The 18,408-nt window shown below is 42.8% G+C and overlaps 1 pseudogene; it reads right to left on the bottom strand.

Moving 5' to 3' along the window:
- Positions 1-15,504: 15,504 nt before the first annotated feature.
- LOC129508426 (U4 spliceosomal RNA) lies at positions 15,505-15,588 on the bottom strand (annotated as a pseudogene).
- Positions 15,589-18,408: the final 2,820 nt, after the last annotated feature.

Below are 18,408 nucleotides of genomic sequence, written 5' to 3'. Positions count from 1 at the left end.
GAGGCCAATAATTTAACCGGCACCACCTGGCATTGATCCTTTTATTATGCTTTTTATTTTATTTATTTAGTTTTTGAATCGATTCTTTTAGATGTTACCTCAACTCAGCACAGTCTGTTAGGATCTTCATAAAAGGATTCTTTACCACAAGTTCACCACTGTGGCCTCAGTATCATCTTGCTTTTCAGTATTCCCATCTTCCCCTCCTGGTTTCACCAAATTCTCTGGCTCTGACACCTGCTATTTCAAGGCTTGACTGGGAAACACATAGAGTTGCCCGTTAGTGTTCTTGTGTCAAAATTCTTTCTGTGCCCCTTGGTCCCATCCTGGCTCTGCTTCACAGGGGTGCAGCTGAAGTCCATCCCATATGGGCATCATTAGTGGTACATTATGATATGTTCTTATCCCCCTACCCTCTCACCTTCTGAATGCTCCAATCCCATGGACCATTTTTGTAGACCCATGTTTCTTGGCAGCTGAAAGAAAGGAAACATAATAAGGTCAGTGGAAATTATGGCTAATGGCTTGGCAAATGGGCAAAGGTGGTTCTCTGTGTGAAATCATTTGTCCTAAGAACGGAAAGTTCTGACAGAATTTGTGTTGCTGATGAACAGAATATGAATCATTCCTTCCTTCTGTGTTTTACAAATGCTTTTGTGAACTAAATTACTCATTCCCATGCCTGTCTTCCCCATTAATGAAAGTCAATAATTTCACTTTTTCCTAGTAACTTAAAGGCTTTTAAGGGCCTTTGCTGGAGGTAAACTAGAATAGTAAAATGTTAAAGCTTTGAGAACATCGAATATAGTTTTATTGTTCTCATACAAGGAAACTGAGGCTTAGGTGAGTCAGTGGTAAATCTTAATATAGAACTTAGATCTTTTGAGCTTGCTCAGTAGAGATTAGGGAATGTCTGATGGCTTTGCAATCATGTTCTTCTGTGCTCAAAGCCTGATAGATGATCTGGGGCAAGTTATCTCTTTCAATCTTTCTTTTGTCATCTCTAGAAAGAGAATACTATAGTGGCAGTTACCTCAAAAGGTTCTTAGGAAAATAAATAAAATAATACATGTAAAGCATCTAGTATACCCTTAAATGGCACCTCATTCACTTTTTGTCATTTCTGTGTCATCCTGTGCCCATCCACTGCCATGTGAATAGTGAAAAGAATTCTATGCTTTTCTCACTATTTTACATGGGCTTCTTAATATTTAATTGCCTAAACCAGTGGTGAAAACTTTTGCTCTGGAGTTTGCATTTTCCAGATGGCACATGAATTATCTGAATGGCTACCTCCTAGGAAACAACAGAAATTTCCATGCATAGAATGAAGTAACAGGTTCTGGGCCTGGAAACAAGTTAGGAAACCTGGAATCAAATGCTTCTTCCTGAGTGGGAGTTGACCATTTGGACCTGTGTATGGGATGCAGTAGAGTGCAATGGTTTGAAATATGGCTTCAAGTCAAGCAAATACAACCTCAAACCCAAGCTCTGCCTCTTATTAGTTGTATGAAGTTGGACAAGTTATTCAGCCTCTCCATGTTTAACTTCATCCATCTGAAAGTGAGAATACTATCTTCCTTAGAAGTTGTTGTAAAGATTAAATGAGATCATGTACATAGAGGACCTGGTATTTGGTGGATACTTAGGAATGGTAAGTATTGGTGTTATTATTATCTCGCTGTTAGAAGCTGTCTCATAAATCATGCCATGTGTACTCTAAAGCTTGGTGGAATAAAGTCCTTTCTTAACACTCTTAACTCTTTGGATTTGCCACTGGTTCAATGACCTTGAAATCAATATTTTTTTATCACAATCATTTTGAATAGGGCCAGGGACTGTGATTAGAGAGAAATTTGAGACCGTAGTCTCTGTTCCCAAATGCTGTAATCCATTGGGACAGAAGATAGATGACATCTTACTTGATGAAAGGCTGGATTCAGAGTCAGGAAACCAGGGTTCTAATCTCAACTCTACCATTAACAAATTACTTGATATCCAACAAATTGTTATTGGCTTTCCTTCAGTTTTTTCACCTATTCTACGAGGTGGTTGGAATAGATGTGTTTTGAAGAATTTTCCAGCACCAATAATCATTCTTATATTCATATAATAAGTTAATCTGTTTGGAGTGCTAGAGATACAGAAGTAAAGAAAATAGACAAAGCCCCAACCTCATGGGGGTTATATTCTGGTGTTAAAGAAAGAAAGTAGGGATCCCTGGGTGGCGCAGCGGTTTGGCGCCTGCCTTTGGCCCAGGGCGCGATCCTGGAGACCCAGGATCGAATCCCACATCGGGCTCCCGGTGCATGGAGCCTGCTTCTCCCTCTGCCTATGTCTCTGCCTCTCTCTCTCTCTGTGTGACTATCATAAATAAATAAAAATAATAATAAAAAAAAAAAACAACCAAATTTAAAAAAAAAAAAAAAAAAAAGAAAGAAAGTAAACGGAACATGTGAGAAAACATCTAGTATGTCAAATGATGACAAAGGCCATGAGGAAAACACAGCTGGGATGAGAGAGCGAAAGTTCTGGTACAGGTTAGGAGTTGGCTGTAATTTTAAAATAGCATGGCCAGCAAACATCCCACAGAGAAGACCTCAAAAGTCTGCAAAGAATCATCCATGTGGCTATTGTGTGTTGGAGGGAGACACTTTCCAGGTAGATGAAATAGTAAAAGAGTGTGGAAGGAGCACACCTGGCATGGGTTGAGGAATAGAGAAGGTTAATGTGAATGGAGTAGAGTGAGGGAAGTAGAAGTCAGGGCAGTGATGAGAAGAGGCCAAATCCTATAGGGCCTTGAAGTCATTGTACAGATTCTGGCTTTTGCTCTCAGTAAAATGGCAGCTATGGATAGGTTGAACAGAGGAATTATTTAATATGACTTACATTCTAAATGGATCTCTCGAGCTACTACTATGTAGAGAATAGTCTAGAGGGAAGCAAAGAGCAATAGTCAAGAAGAAACATGATGGTGGATTGGATAAGGATGTGGGCAGAGGAAAATACCCAAGCATGCTGCTGGGTAATGCCTAGAAGGCTTACTGTTGAGGTAAGTAAGTCTCAGGATATGGTTTGAAGGCAGAGCTGATAGATTTTGCTGTTAGATTGGATTGGGAGTTGAATATGAAATAAAGAGATGAGTCAAGGCCTAGAGCTCTTGGCTTTGTTGAGCAACTGGAAGGATATAGTTGGCATTGATTGAGATAGAAAAGATTTGTGGACTAAGATCAGGAGTTGAATTTTGGGAGAGTTACATTTCAGATGCCTGTTTGGTGGCCACATAGGCAGCCTGACCCATGAATCTGGAGTTCACAGGAAGAGAGCTAAACCTGGATGTGATTGGCTTATAGAAGGTATTTACAACCATGAGACTGGAGGCAAGCACCAAGGAAGTGACTGTAGATAGAGAAGAAAAGAAGTCCAAGTCCAGCTCCTGGGGTCTCCAATAGTCAAGGACCAGGAAGATGAGGAGAAACCAGCAAAGATGATGGGTGAGAAGTGATGAGTAACCTATGGGGCAGAAGGAAATCCAAGAGAGGATGATGTCCTAGAAGCCAGGAGTACAAGCTGTCCCTAGGTCTCTAGAATTCTAGGATCTAAAATAATCTTAAGAAATAACTAGATGGCCATCAAAGATTCACACATAGGCAATTAGAATCCATTGTTGCCTGAAGTTCCTAAGAGCTTAGAGTGGGGCTCGTATTAGTCTCAGGTGGGGAGAAGGATCTGGAGTAGCTGTTTATGGATTTATCCTTCATCCTTTTCTAAACAGGTTGTACCTGGAACTGGCAGACTGTGGTCCTACAATGATGTAGGAGTCAGAGACCAGAATAGAATTTGATGAAAGGAAGAAAAAAATTAACATTCTGAATGAAAATTCATCTCAACTACAAGCTGTTAATTTTTATTCCTATGCTTCTTTACACACACTGTTAATTATTTCTTGGTCAAAAACATGCTGCTGGGTAATGCCTAGGAGGCTTAGCTGTTTCCCAAATTCTTTTGAAATACTGAGTTCCAAGTTATGAAAGTTTTGTCTCTTAGAAGGGCATTTGAAGATGAAAGTCAGCCTCTCTCCCCCTCGGCAATGAATTATGTTGGCCTCTTATTATTCCCTCAATTTTAAGAAATGGAAACTCTTTCACAATGTTTAATGGGCTCTTCACATGTTATTTCACGCACCATTAACATAACTGGATAATAAAATTGATGTTTAAAATACCCTACTTATCCCATGCTAGGTGTGAATATGCAGTGACCATGATTAACCCAAGACAAAAGAAGAGGGCATGAGAAAAACCATCTAATGTGACACAAGAACAGTTCTGGAGCACAGGAAGTAGGTGCCCTGCCACTTGTTTGGGGAAAAAATACAGTCATAACAACCATCATTTGTGTTCAGTATCCATCCCCTTATTCATCTTTCACATAAATCATATGAGACAATATCACCCCATTTTCTTGAAGAGGAACTTCAGATTGAGTAGATTACTTACATCTCTTGTCAGAGGGGTGTGTTATGGACTGAATTGTGTTCCCCCAAAATTCATACGTTGAAGCCCTAACCCTCCAAGTACATAAGAATGTGACTGTATCAGGAAATGGTGTTTCCAGAGCAACCTGGCCTTCTATCAGACAGCAGAGAAGACCACAGGAAGAGAGAGTGACCACGTGGCTGTCAGACAGATGACAAATAAGCTGCTTGGTGATGTCTGCTCCTCTTCCTTCCCTTGGGTTCTGGGAGGGTCTCTGTATCTGTTCAACAGATCTCCTTTCTTTTGCCTAGAGTGAGTGGATTTCCATCCCTGGAACCAAGTAATTACTCACGGAATTCATCTTCCCTTGAAGTATAGCATGCCAGAAGTCTTCTAAACTCATCCCACATAGCCTAGAAACATCCTGAATGTACAGGATCCCACTTGTTTGCCACAGTTTTGTCAATCCTACAAATGTGTGTTAGATGCTGTATTGGTCAGGGTTCTCCAGTGAAATAGAAGCAGCAGGGGATCAGGCCATAGTGCCTAGGAGGGATGGGGCTGGTGGGAGTAGGGGAGACCTTTGGCAGCCTGTGACAAGATTTGGGACTAGCCTGTGACAAGATTTGGGAGTAGGGGAGACCTTTGGCAGCCTGTGACAAGATTTGGGACTATCTGAACTATGGTGTTAATGGTGGGACTGGCAAGGAGGAAATGTGGATTAAAAACATGGCTGGATGGCTCAGTTGGTTAGGTGTCTGACTCTTGATTTCAGCTCAGATCATGATGTCAGGGTTGTGAGATTGAGGCCTGCATAAGGCTCGGCACTGGGCATGGAGCCTGCTTAAGATTCTCTCCCTCTCCCTTGGCCCTTTCCCCCGACTATCTAAAGCAAAACAAAACACAACATAACACAACAACAAAAAGCAAAGAAGTAGACAGAAAACATGGCTGAGATAGAATCCACTCCCCTAAAAACCAAAACCAAACCAAACCAAAATAAAAAACAAAAGGAATCCACTCCTCTGGTTACTAAGGAAGGAGCCAGTGTGATTGTGGGTTCTAAGACCAGGCTAAATGAATAATGGTCACAGACACATACAACCAAGCAGGAAAATGGCTGGTTCTGAAGGGAGGAGGGAAGAATCTGCAGTTTTAGACTTGTACTTCACACAGGGCATTCTCTCCCACGTCCATCATGGCAGTGAGTTTTGTTCTATCTCACTTTACCCTGGTTCCTTCACAGATACCATCATTATCATCAATTACACTCACTCTTCCGATAATATGCCAGGGGAAGATATAGGTTTTGTGCAAACTGAAGCTTTTTACAACTCAGGGACCTTTTTTGAGGAAAAGAACTCAAAATTAGGATCAGGGTCTTAGAAGTGGTCTGTGTAGTCAAGGAGCCTTAAAACTTAACTTTATATTTACATTATTCATGTTATGATGTATTTTCAAATGCCACATCAACTATGAAACATGTTCACACATGGAAGCTCTCATTTATTTGGAGAACTCTCTTTGCTTTTCTCTTGCAGAGCATCTCCTAGAAACAAGGAGGATGCCTCTTCCTTGTGGTATGTGGCAGCTTCGTGGCTAATATTTTGACCTAATAACCTACAGTCTTCCCTGCTTAAAGCCAGGCTTTGAGGCAGGCTTTGGAACTTAAAAGTTCTTCAGCCTTCCAAGAGGGCTAAGGAATGGCTACAAAAGGACTGTGGGGCATTAAGGGGCCAAAAGGAGGACAGAATGTGGGACAGACAACTGAACAGTGGCAACACTGGTAATATGGAGGAGGAGCAGAGAAATCCAGAGGTCATTGGGTTCACCTCAATGTGGTTAAGGTAATGTTTTCTGCAATTAGGCAGAAAGCTTGAAATTATGATTAAATTTAATTATAGGAATGAAAAGCAGGTTCCATTTCTTGCTCATGCAAATCTAAGGCTTACAAATTTGTACCTACTCTGTATATCAAAACAATGACCACTTTCCACAGGAACCAGTATTAGGTGATGGTGAGGATGCCCTGAATTGGTACTTTTGCCCAAGTTTCTGGTTCTCTTAATTGGAAATTGCTCTGGGCTGTCTCAAATGACATGTTCACTGATTTTCAGAACACTGTTTTTGACTCTACCTTGCTCAGCACCAAGTTGCTGCAATGTGTTGCATGTCAAGGTGACAGATGCATATCAGAGAAGATTTCTTCCTTTAAGATCTCATAATCTGGGAAGACTAACTTTCATGAGACAGGAAATTATACAAGATTGAAGTACTAAAGAGAATAGAGTACAAGTGTGATTAGGATTCAGAAGAAGATAATGGATGGGATCTGGAATAGTGTAGGCTCTTACCACTCAAAGTGTGGTCCATGTACCAGCAGCATCAGTATGACTGGGAAATTGTTAGAAATGCAGAATTTCAGGTATCACTCCAGACCTACTGGATCAGAATCTACATTTTAACAATATCCTCAGCCTATTGTAAACACTTTAAAATTTGAGAAGCACTGCTCCAGGAGAACTGGTTCATGAGCTGAGGTCTAAAGAATGAATAAAACTTGTAGAAGCTCAATATTTATTGGCATTAGATTTCTTTAGGCTCAGTATTTCTTTTTCAGTAAATGCAATACTTTCTGTAGCCTTGATATCAAAAGCCCTTCTAATTTGTAATGGAAAGCCTGGATAAAGTTGGGGAGAGTTGATTTTCATGCAGATAGAAAATGGAATTCCAAAGAGTAAGGCCATTTGGAGCAACTGGTGAGCTTGATTTGAAGACTAAAAATACAAGAATACAAGTTTACCTGTTCTTCTGAATGTAAACCCTTATGAGAAAATTTCTATTTGAAATCACCCTACCCTGTATTTGGTAGCTTATGCTAGAATGTGTATAAGAAGCCCTCTTGGTAACATCTAAACATCTCAAATTTAATCTTATTTTTGCAGTTCATCTCAAAGGCTTACAAAAAAAGGGCCTTTCTTTGTTAATGGATTGGCATCTCTAACTCTTGAATTTTTATAGAGCATGCATTCTTCTCTTTGGTGGAAGAATTTAAAAATTGTAATCTGTCTTCTTTGCCTTTGGCCAAAGGGAATTAAAAATATTAGTGACTTAGCCAAGAGCAGGTTTTTCACAAATCATGGTTGATAAATAAATTAATTATGATAGAAAGATGAGCCAAAGAGATCCCTGATAAAGTGGAAAAAAGGTAGCATGGACTTGAATCCTGAGGGGTATGAGGGGTGGCTGGAAGTATATTTAGAATAGGAGGTGTTTTCTGTACAGGGCTAGCTAGTGAACAATGTAGGATTTGTGTACCATCTTGTCTCTGTCCCAACTGTTCAACTCTGTCATTGTGTTGTGAAAGCACAATGAATGGGGGAAGTTGTATTTTAATAAAACTTTGTGGACACTGAATTTTGAATTTCAGATAATATTCATGTGTCATGAAATATCATTCTTGTAAAAAATTTTTCCAGCTATTGAAAACCTTAGAAACTATCACTAGCTGGCAGGCAGTAGAAAAATGGGATGGGTAGTTTTGCCTCCCAGGCCATAGTTTGCTGAACCCTGCTTTAGAACAATAATTAAAATGTTGCAATTAAAGAAGATTCACATCAAAGTTTTTATGTTGGCCAAAAGGACAATGATTTAGTAAACTGTAGTATAATCACTTATGAAATTCTTTGCAACCAATTAAAATAAAGACTATGTTGCAACATGGAAAATGCTATGATAAACTGCAAGTTGAATAAAGCAGGCTCAAAAATTATGTCTACTCTGATTATGACTATATTGAATGAATCTTGAATAAACTATCTGCAAATTATGTATGCGCAGGGATTGAAAGAGAAAATGAAAGCCATTTGATTTGTATGGAGTTGGGATTATGGGTAATTTGTTTTTGTTTTTGCTTAAATGCGAATATCAAGCTGCCTTTCAGTTCTTGAGTTCTATGATGCCATTGACATTTAGCTCAAATTAGTTCATCAGGAGAGTTCCTTTTGCAGATGAAGAAGGAAGAGAACATAATTTAGGTTTGTCAGAGGTCAGAAGAGTTTTCAGTAGTGTTCTAGTTAACCACTGCTACATAACAAACAGCCCCGCACTTAGTGGCCTAAAACAACAACCATTTTATTATACTCACATAGTCCATGGGTCAGAAACCACTTAAGACACAGTAGCAATGGCATGCCTCTACCCGGTTATGTATGTGACCTAGCTGGGAAGACCAGAATGTCTGCAGGTGACTTGAATGGCTGAGGGTTGGAGGATCCACTTCTGGAATGGTGTCATCACTAGTCCCACCTGCAGCCCAAGCATCCGAGGATGGTATATTAGTTTGTTAGGGCTGCCATAACAAAGTACGACAAATTAGGAGGCTTACACAACAGAAATTTCTTGTCTCATAGTCCTCGAGACTAAAATTTGAGCTCAAGGAGTAGATAGGGTTTGTTCCTTTTGGAGGCTGTGAGCAAAGATCTGTTCCATGCCTTTCTCTTAGCCTCTGGTGGTTCTCTGGCCATCTTTGGCATTCCTTGGCTTGCATATGCACCATGCCAATCTCTACTTTCATACTCACATGGTGCTCTCCCGTGCACATGTCTGTCACTGTGTCCAAACTCCTCCCTTTATAAGAACACCAGTCATATCTGATTAAGGCCCACCCTAATGACCTTACTTTAATGGGATCATCTATAAAGACTCAATTTTTTTTTTTTTATAAAGACTCAATTTTTAAACAAGGTCTATGGGACTAGGACTTCAACATCTTTGGGGGAATGTAATTCAACCCATAGCATAGGGGCTCATCTAGAACTATCCACCACAACATCTACAGATAACCTGTCCACATGGCACAAAGCTGGGTGTTAAGAGGGAGCATCCCTAAAGCAAGCATTGCAGGTGAACCAGATAGAAGTACTTGATCTTTCATGAACTAGCTTTGGAAAGCTATTGTCTATTGGTAGAAGCAGCCATAAGCTCGCCCAGATTCAAGAGGAAGGACATTCTAGAGGGAAGAGTATCAAAGAGTCTGCAGCCATTTAACAAACCACAAAACTCTAAGTAGGGATTTTTGACATAGGGTTTATGGATCCAGTGGGAATCCACAGGTGGCTTTTAAAGGTCTGAGGAGCCATGGAAACTATGCAATGTGTATCAGCCCACATTCTTTTTTCTGTGGCATGAATCCACAGTGCTCATTCTATGCTCAAAAGGGTCTATGGCCTACAAAATGATTAGGAAGTACTGGAATATTGGGTCCATCTGCTGCTTCTATTCAGAAAAGGACATTCTTCCCTTTCTCTAACTCAGAGAAAATGTTTTCTATCTCTGGCTTGGCATCAGCACCAGCCTTTCTCCTTCCCTGAGGCAGCCTCTGCCATCTGCCAAATGATGTGGCTCTGTGACCCTGATGTCCTTGACACTGTTCAGAAGCCTTAGAGGGAGGTCCTCAGCGATCCCAGAATGCTCTGACTCCCCTGTGCACAGAGATGGATTGAAATGCAGTGTGTTTCCCACTCCCCGGACCTGAGAGTCTATGATATTCCCTGCTGGCAGCTCCAGAGAGCCAGTACATGGGTGACTATATCTGTTCTTCCAACCTTGTTCGTGCTTCTATCTCCTCCAGTAACTAACAAACTCTTTGGAGACCAAGCGCCTGTCTTATTTCTCTTTATAATAAAAGATATTTAGTACTATGTTTTGCATATGATTGCAAGTTGGTAATTTAAAAACATCAAAATTGAGCTGCAGAAATTAGAACAGGTGCCCAGGGACTCTGATGCCAGCTTTGGGCATAAGAGGGCTGGTTATTTCTTTTAGGACATGGGGCTTCAAGGGCTCCCTATGCTGAGGAAAGTTTCATTTAGAGGAAGATGTCAGCTGTAAACAGTAGATTTGAAAGAGGGTATTTGGGGAGTGACACAGCTGGCTTGGTTCCTAATCCCAGATCTGTCACCCACAATCTTCGGGACACTGGCTAAGGCATTTCTGTATGGTATAGTGGAAGCTGCTGTGAACCTTGGCTCTCCCATTTAGTAGCTGGGTGAGAGGCACCTGGTGTACTAGGCCAATTGGTAAATGTCTGGTCCCTAAAGCCAGGCTGCCTGGGTTTGTGTCCTAGCTCCTCCTCTGAGTGCCTGTGACCTGGCATAGACCTTAGCTGCCTCATCTCTAAAACACCAACGTCATGAGCTCACCAGTCTCCACTGAGCACCCCCAATGCCATAGGCACTCTTCCAAGTGCTTCACATATATTCGTCCCTTTGCTCCTCAGAACAACCTAACACCCAGGTGGTGTTATTTACCCATGGTGCAACTGAAGTCCAGAGGAGGTAACCTGCCCACAGTCACACCACCATCAAAGGGCACAGCTGACATTTGAACTAGGCAGTTCAGCTCCCCATGTCTCTTACTTTATCTAGGTTACCATCCAGCTCCCTTACCCGACACACCAAAGAACTCAACAAATGTTGGCTGTCGGTAACAATCATACTGAGTCTCACATCCTCATCTTGAGGGAAGGGATTATACTCTCTAATTCACCAGTAGAGATGACACAGATAAATCTCCTTAGCTGTACCCATGAGACCGCGGAGCCTGCGTTTGCGGTGTCTGGTGCTGGCTACCTGGCAAGTGGATGGGCCATGGTCCCAACAACACAGACTTGGAGACCAGGACCTCCCATCCAGTGCTAAGCCTGGAGCGCTTGGTGTTTTCTAGCTTGTAGTGCTTTGCTCATGGCAGATGCTCATAAATATGGTTTATTAATTTCTCCAGGAATCAGAGAATTTCTCCCACTCTTGTAGAGGCAACGTTGGAAGAAGGTGAGAGAAAAAGGGTAGTGAAGTCCTGGGGCAGAAAGAATATTGATTCCACCCTTGATTCCAGTCCCTGCTCCAGGAAAACATTCACTCTTCATGCAAGAGAGAAGCCTCTCAGAAACCCACTTAATGCCAATTTCTATTTAATCTGTGCATAGATGTTGCTGCCCATTATTAATGCTTGACAGCTGTTGCCCTGTTCTTATGTTGCCCGTGCAGACCAATACTGTTTGCCTTAGACTTCTGGCTGCGACAGGCTGGGGACCATGTCTATTTATTGCTGTCAGTGGTGCTGTGCCAAGTATCAGGCTCAAAACATTTCTTGGTCAATTCAGCAGCTGTTTATCCTATTGGAGGTAAAGTCTAGTCCTGGTTATTTACCACCTCGATTTCTGACTCATGGCAAGTCATCCACTTACAATGATATTCTGGCCTCCTTACCTCTGTTTTTACTCTTGGGTAGAACACCACCATATGCAGAAGACGTGATTGTTAATGTGGTGGAGAAAGGGGATTTGGTTCACAGCAGACCTTGTGGGAGTGGGCTTATCAGGGAACTGCTGTTAAATAAATACTTGCCATAGTCAAGCATCAGGTTGAGAGCTTTCCAAATGCAAAGGGAATGGAAGGACAGCTCTTGGAGCACTGGTGGTCTGTGGGAGGTGGGGCACTGTCTACTCACACTTTCAGTGACAGCCGCTAGGTCAACAAATAACAGCCTGGCCTCTTGCCCCTCACCTTTTTCCTGTCTCTCCCGGAGGAGAAATGAAAGGTATGATTGTGGGATCAACCATTGGTCTATGGTTTTCAGTGTAGACTGAATAATAGTAATCATAAAATATCAAGTCATAATCCCCCTAACTTGTAAATGTTAACTTATTTAGGAAAGGGGTCTTTGTGGATGTGATTAAGTTAAGGATTCTGAAGTAATATATAGAATTGTTGAATCAATATGTTGTAGACCTGAAACTAATATAACATTGTATGTCAATTATACTTATATAATAATAATAATAATAATAATAATAATAATAATAATAGTAATAGTAAAAGTTAAGGATTCTGAGACCAGGAGTATTGGTCAGGTTGGGCTGCCATAACAAAATACTACATCCCGGTGGCTTAAACAACAGAAATTTATTTCTCATAGTCCTGGAGAATACAAGTCTCAAATCAAGGTGCTGGCAGGGTTGGTTTCTCCTGAGGTCTTCCTCCCTGGCTTGCAGATGGCTACCTTCTCCCTGTGTCTTCACACAGACTTTCCTCCCTGTGTATGGATCTCTGGTTTCTTTTCCTCTTTTGTGAAGACACAAGTCCTATTGGATTAGTGCTCCACCCTTACGACATGATTTAATCTTAACAACTTCTTTTTTAAGGCCTTATCTTCAAATATAGCCACGTTGGGGGTTAGAGCTTCAACAAAATAATTTTTTTAAAAGATTTCATTTATTTACTCATGAAAGACACACACACACACAGAGAGGCAGAGGCATAGGCAGAGGGAGCCCAATGAGGGACTCGATCTCAGGACCCTGGGGATCATGACCTGAGCCAAAGGCAGACACTCAACCATAGAACCACCCAAGCACCCAACAAAATAATTTTACAGGGGACACAAGTCAGTCCATAACAGGAGATGAACCTGGATTTCCCAAGTGGACCTGAAATGCCTCATCAAGATAGAGGCAAGAGTGATTCAAGGCAGACAGGGAGGAAAAGGCACAGGAAAGGGAGTCAGCAATGTGGTTATTGCAGCAGGGATTGGGATGATGAAGACACAAGTCAAGGAATGCTGGCAGCCACCAGGAACTGGAAGAGATGAAGATAAAGCCTACACACATGTATGGAGGAAGCACGGTGTTGCTGACACCTTGATTTTGGACTCTGGCACACAGAACTGTGAGAGATACACTTCCGTTGTTTTAACCCAGTTTTGTGACAGCAGCCCCAAGAAACAAGTACAGTCAGGCAGTGCTTTTTGAAGATGGGACCTGGTGCTTTGGCCTTTTGTCTTCTCTCTCTCTGCCCCTGTCCAGGGGGAGGCAGCAATTCTTGATAAACCTGCCTACTCTGCAGACCAAAATTTTCTCTCATGTGAGGTGTCCTGAATTCTAGACTGGGGAGTGGGAATGGGAGCAGCAGGGCTGAGGGCACTCCAAGGCCCTTTTGGTCACTGATCATGGCCACATCATGCAAGCTGGCTCCATCAGGAGAAAGCTCAAATTCTGAGCTCCCTCTATCTGATCCTATGCATTTCTCAGTTGTGACTTAAGACAAGGGTGTTTTTATGAATCCCCTTGCAAACCCCAACCAAATGCCTAAGAGATGGGTCTGTGCACTGGCTCCTTTGTAGAAGGGAGTGGCCTCCCAGGATCCCTGCTTGAAGAAAGATGGGGGTGGAAATTGATAAGAGGCACTCTGGCACAAGACTGCCAGGGTTCAGATCGGAGTGCAGACATTTTAGTTGTGCCACTGTGGGCAGATTCATTTTTTCCCTTGCTTAATTCTCTCATCTAGAAAACAGGGACAGATAAGAGCCCCTCTATCCTAGGTGTGAGCATTAAACCAATGAATTCATACAAAGAACTTTGGACAGCTTAAGCATGAAGACTCAGAGCCAGCCCCCACTAGATGGGAGCTGTTGTGTCTAGAAAAATAAATTAGAGAAATGGAAAAAAAGAAATGGCTATCAGATGCGGATATAAATTCTTGTTCCCTAGATGCTTTTGGGTAAAACTCAGCAGCATTTAAATATCTGGTCTGACACACTGTTGAGGTGACTGGTAATGACTCAAGGCCTTGGTAGGGAAGAGTGAGGAAAAAGGACATCACAGGGATTTGCAGGGGGAAAACTTGATGAATAAGACTCATGTTTCTGCCATTAAGGGAAAGAGTGCAGCGTGGGCATTGGCAGCACAACAAAGAGGGCCCTGGCAGCTCCACATTACCAGTAGAACATCAGGCAGTAGTCACATTCCACTGTTTCCAATACTCAGAAGTTCTGGGAAAGAGGGGAGGATCATTTCCTCATTAATTCAGTGCGTATGTGTTGAGCACCTGCTATGTGGTTTTATCAATGTGCTCTTCTAGCAGAGCCCATAGTAGGTTCTCAGTCAATGTTCATCAAATGAATGGACGAAATTATGAGTAAGTGGGTGAATAACCTGCCTCAGCAAGCTAATAGAAGTGTCCCAGATATACAAAAGATCTCAAACCACAGCATGTATCATTAAAAAGGAGGTAGATATAGGACATAAAAAAATGTGCATGCAGCTCTGCTCCCAGCACACAGTTTCCTGCCACAGGAAGTGCAGGGAGGGGGCAGTAAAGGGCAGGGTGTCCCTTCCTAACAGCGTCCCTCTTAGCCATGAGAGCATCCATCTTGCAGATAGATGATATGCATAGAAACAAGTAACACAAGCTTCAGGGTCATTCAACATCTCTTGACTTCTGTGCCTGCTCTCACCTCTTCCTGGAGGAACATCCAACCCAAAGCCCAAGAGATGACATAAGAAGCAACAGGCAGTGATTCTGTCCAGGAAACTGATGAAGAAGACTTCCCGAGGAGAGGGCACGGTGGGCACATCTCAGGCCCCTTCCCTTGGGCGTGCCGTGGTCCACGTGACTGTGGCTTCCTTCCGTGATGCTGACGTGATATTGTTTTGATGTAAATGAAAGTAAGAAGGACCTTGACTAAAGTTGCTGTTTTCTTCTGAAGTCTGTTTGCAGCCTATCTATTCCTCCAAGGACATTCCAAATTTGGTTCCAAGAACATATTTAACATATTTTCGTGTAATTAAAAGACTTTTTAAAAAACGCTGGCAGAGAGGAGCTGCCACAATAATACACAACTGCATAGGGCTGGCTGGAGGTATCCTGGCCATGAGTGAAATCTGGGGGTGTGGGGCAAAAGTTCCAGGGGAAAGGAACTTCTGGGAAGGGAGAACATTGTGTAGAGGAAGCACTAAATAAATCCCCACTCATGCAGTGTGAGTGTGGCATGGAAGTCCATCCTAGGAGGTCGGGGCCGATAGGAGGGCCCTAGAGGTTTCTGTTAGGTTTGCAAGTGAGTAGATATTAAATAAGAGACTAAGGATGCAGTAGAGAAAAGAGGCCAAGTGAAAAAGCAAAAAAGAGTAAGGACAGAGGGCAGAAAGAGGGAATGAATGGTAGCGCAAGACAAGACAGAGTGGCAAGAAGACAAGTTGGGCCAAGTTTTGAGTCAGCAATAATTGTGCTTCAGATAAACCTCACTAGCTACCATACTGCCACTGTGCAAAGCTAAGACAAGTTGGATCCTCCACCTCCATCACACTTCTTATTTATTTTTAAATTTTTATTTATTTATTTGAGAGAGAGGGCACATGAGTAAGGAGGAGGGGTAGAGTTAGAAAGAGAAGCAGACTCCCTGCTGAGCAGGGAACTCGATGTAGACCTCAATCTCAGGACCCTGAGATCATGACCTGAGCTGAAGGCAGACGCTTAGCCAACTGTGCCACCCAGGCATCCCACCCTCAAACTTTTTAAGGCACAACATATGCATCTCCAAGAGGCAATTTTTTCCTGAGGGACTGACTTCAAACACAAGGATGCTCATATTGCTATTGACCTCTATTGCTCAATGCTATACTTCTCTGGCTAAATTATTGCTTTTGACCAGGTGGAAAGAGACCTTGCTGATTACCACACGAGGATGGGACTATGTGGATTACAACATGAGGAAGAGTATGATCATTTACCATAGTAGCAATGGTATTTACTCTGTATTGGTGCTGTGCAAGGGGATGCATGTGGCTGTTGGTAAGCCCCTGTACTTGCTTTCATGGAGGTTACAGACTAGCGTGCGTGACATGTATGAAATGAACCACTGAGATTTAAAACAGAGAAGTGTCATGTTCATATTTGTATTTTACTGAGATCAATCTGGCCATGTGGTGCAGAAATGGATGACTAAGGGGCAGAGATGGACGCAGAGACATTCGTTGAGGTGAGAGTAACAGTAGTGATGAGGTGGGATCCTGATGGTGGGATGGTTCCACACAGAGGTAGGTTGGGGTTTCGAGGACAGATCAGAAACTAGCTATCATGGGCAGGAAGCCCAGGACATGGGATCTGATGATATTTATTCTTTGTGCAATAATAGAATTCTTTTCTAGGGTTTGTGGGTGCTGAGGATCAGAGATTTTAGGAAAGTGAAGTTTCTAATGGTCATCTGGTAGAATGGAAGAGCAAGCTCTCTAGCTTGCCATCAGCATCAGGAGCTTGTTTGGGTTTAATGATGAGGAACTGACAGCAAGATTAATCCGTCCAAGCATGAAATTGTTCCCAGCAGCACTCAGGCCCCTCCTCACAGCCGAAAACAAGTAGTTGGCTCTAGTTTTCCAGAGCTGGGGTGTTTTGGGGGCAGATAGGATGGAATGACAATGGCAAGGAAACTAATGAGAGAATAAATCAGAGAATCTCAATGGAGAGGAGGAGGTAACCACACAGCCCTAGTGTCTGAAGCAGGTAGAGATGCTTTTGGTTGTCACAGTGATGAAGAACACCGTTGGAGGTTACTGGGTAGGAACCAAGGATGCTCAATGTCCTGCAATGTGTGGGAAGATCCTCCACAACAAATAATTGCCCTCCCATATTACCAATGCATGCATTGATGAACACAGAAACTGAGGGGTCAGGGGCTCTAACCAAGCCAAATAGATAGGGAGGTAAGGACAAGTGAGGGAAAGAAGGCAGTTCAAACAGAGGAAGATGTGAGCAGGAGATCACACCTAGTGCGGAGAGTCTGAGTGTGCAAGCCTGCAGGATTAGAGGCTGTGGGCAGGCAGTGGGGCATTTGAACCCCTGATTTCATTGGCGGGGAAGTTCCCAGTGATGTGGCATAAAGGATGCATCAGCCTGAGTCCTCTAAGAAGCAAACACCAAGACGGAGTTTGATATGCATGAGATCTATTAGGGTAACACGGTGAAGGATGAAGGGGAGGAGCAGGGATAGGTGAAGAGAGTCTTCAAGTGACAATGCAGAATTGACATCTGGGAAAGGAGAGAAGGCAGCAAGGAGGACTGGGGAGGAGAAGCTTTAGAGAGCAGTGCCTCTCTTGAGAAAGTGTGGGCCAGAAGACTGGGGGTGCCCCACAGCAAGGACTGCTATTGGAAGAGCACCGAAGAGGGCAGGAATGGATGGGTTGTGTACCCTTGCAGCGTCCATCATGGCCCTGGCATTGATGTAGTCTGCCTAAAGATGCAGCAGATGGGGACTGTCCACCAACTGTCCCCCATCAACAGGTTCTCTTCAAGAGACACCCGAGCAGGGGATCCCTGGGTGGCGCAGCGGTTTGGCGCCTGCCTTTGGCCCAGGGCGCTTTCCCGGAGACCGGGATCGAATCCCACATCGGGCTCCCGGTGCATGGAGCCTGCTTCTCCCTCTGCCTGTGTCTCTGCCTTTCTCTCTCTCTCTCTGTGACTATCATAAATAAATAAAAAAAATTAAAAAAAAAAAAAGAGAGACACCCGAGCAGCGCATCTCTAGGACTACTCCACAGGGCTGGCTGACGTCATGCGGCAATACAAGCTCAACAGGACAGGGATGCAGACACACATATTTGCTTTGTGCAGTATTTTATTCCTAATTCCTTAGCACCTCCACACTTTGATGCAAAAGTTTGCCAAACGAACAACTGAATGAAGGTCAGGAAACAGAAAGGAGAGCACAAGGCGTAAACCTCACTATGAGTGTTCCTTCTTACTAAGTAATTTTAGGATGATTATCATTTGATGGGGATGGTGATGAATAGCTCCTATTTTATGGGTCTCTGTGAGGATTCAGAGACATTTTAGGAGGGAGGTACAGCACAGTGTCTGGCAAATGGTATCCAGTAAATGCTCACTCATAATAGTATAATGATTTCTTCTCATTATCCTCTGCAAGAAAATCTTTTACTGTAGCAACAAAGAGAAACACATTCAGAAAGTTGGGCTATGGGGGCTTCTTTTACCTTCCACGTTAGACTCAGTGCTCCCAGAAAGTGAGGAATCTGTTTCTCTTGCTTTGTAAATCTTAGTCCTTAGGACAATGTTCTAAATACAGTCATTATATCCATCAT

This window comes from Nyctereutes procyonoides, unplaced genomic scaffold, assembly GCF_905146905.1.
Source record: "Nyctereutes procyonoides isolate TBG_1078 unplaced genomic scaffold, NYPRO_anot_genome, whole genome shotgun sequence".
Taxonomy (NCBI): Eukaryota; Metazoa; Chordata; class Mammalia; order Carnivora; family Canidae; genus Nyctereutes; species Nyctereutes procyonoides.
Note: the sequence above shows the minus strand (reverse complement) of the source record. Positions and strands in the feature narration are given on the sequence as shown.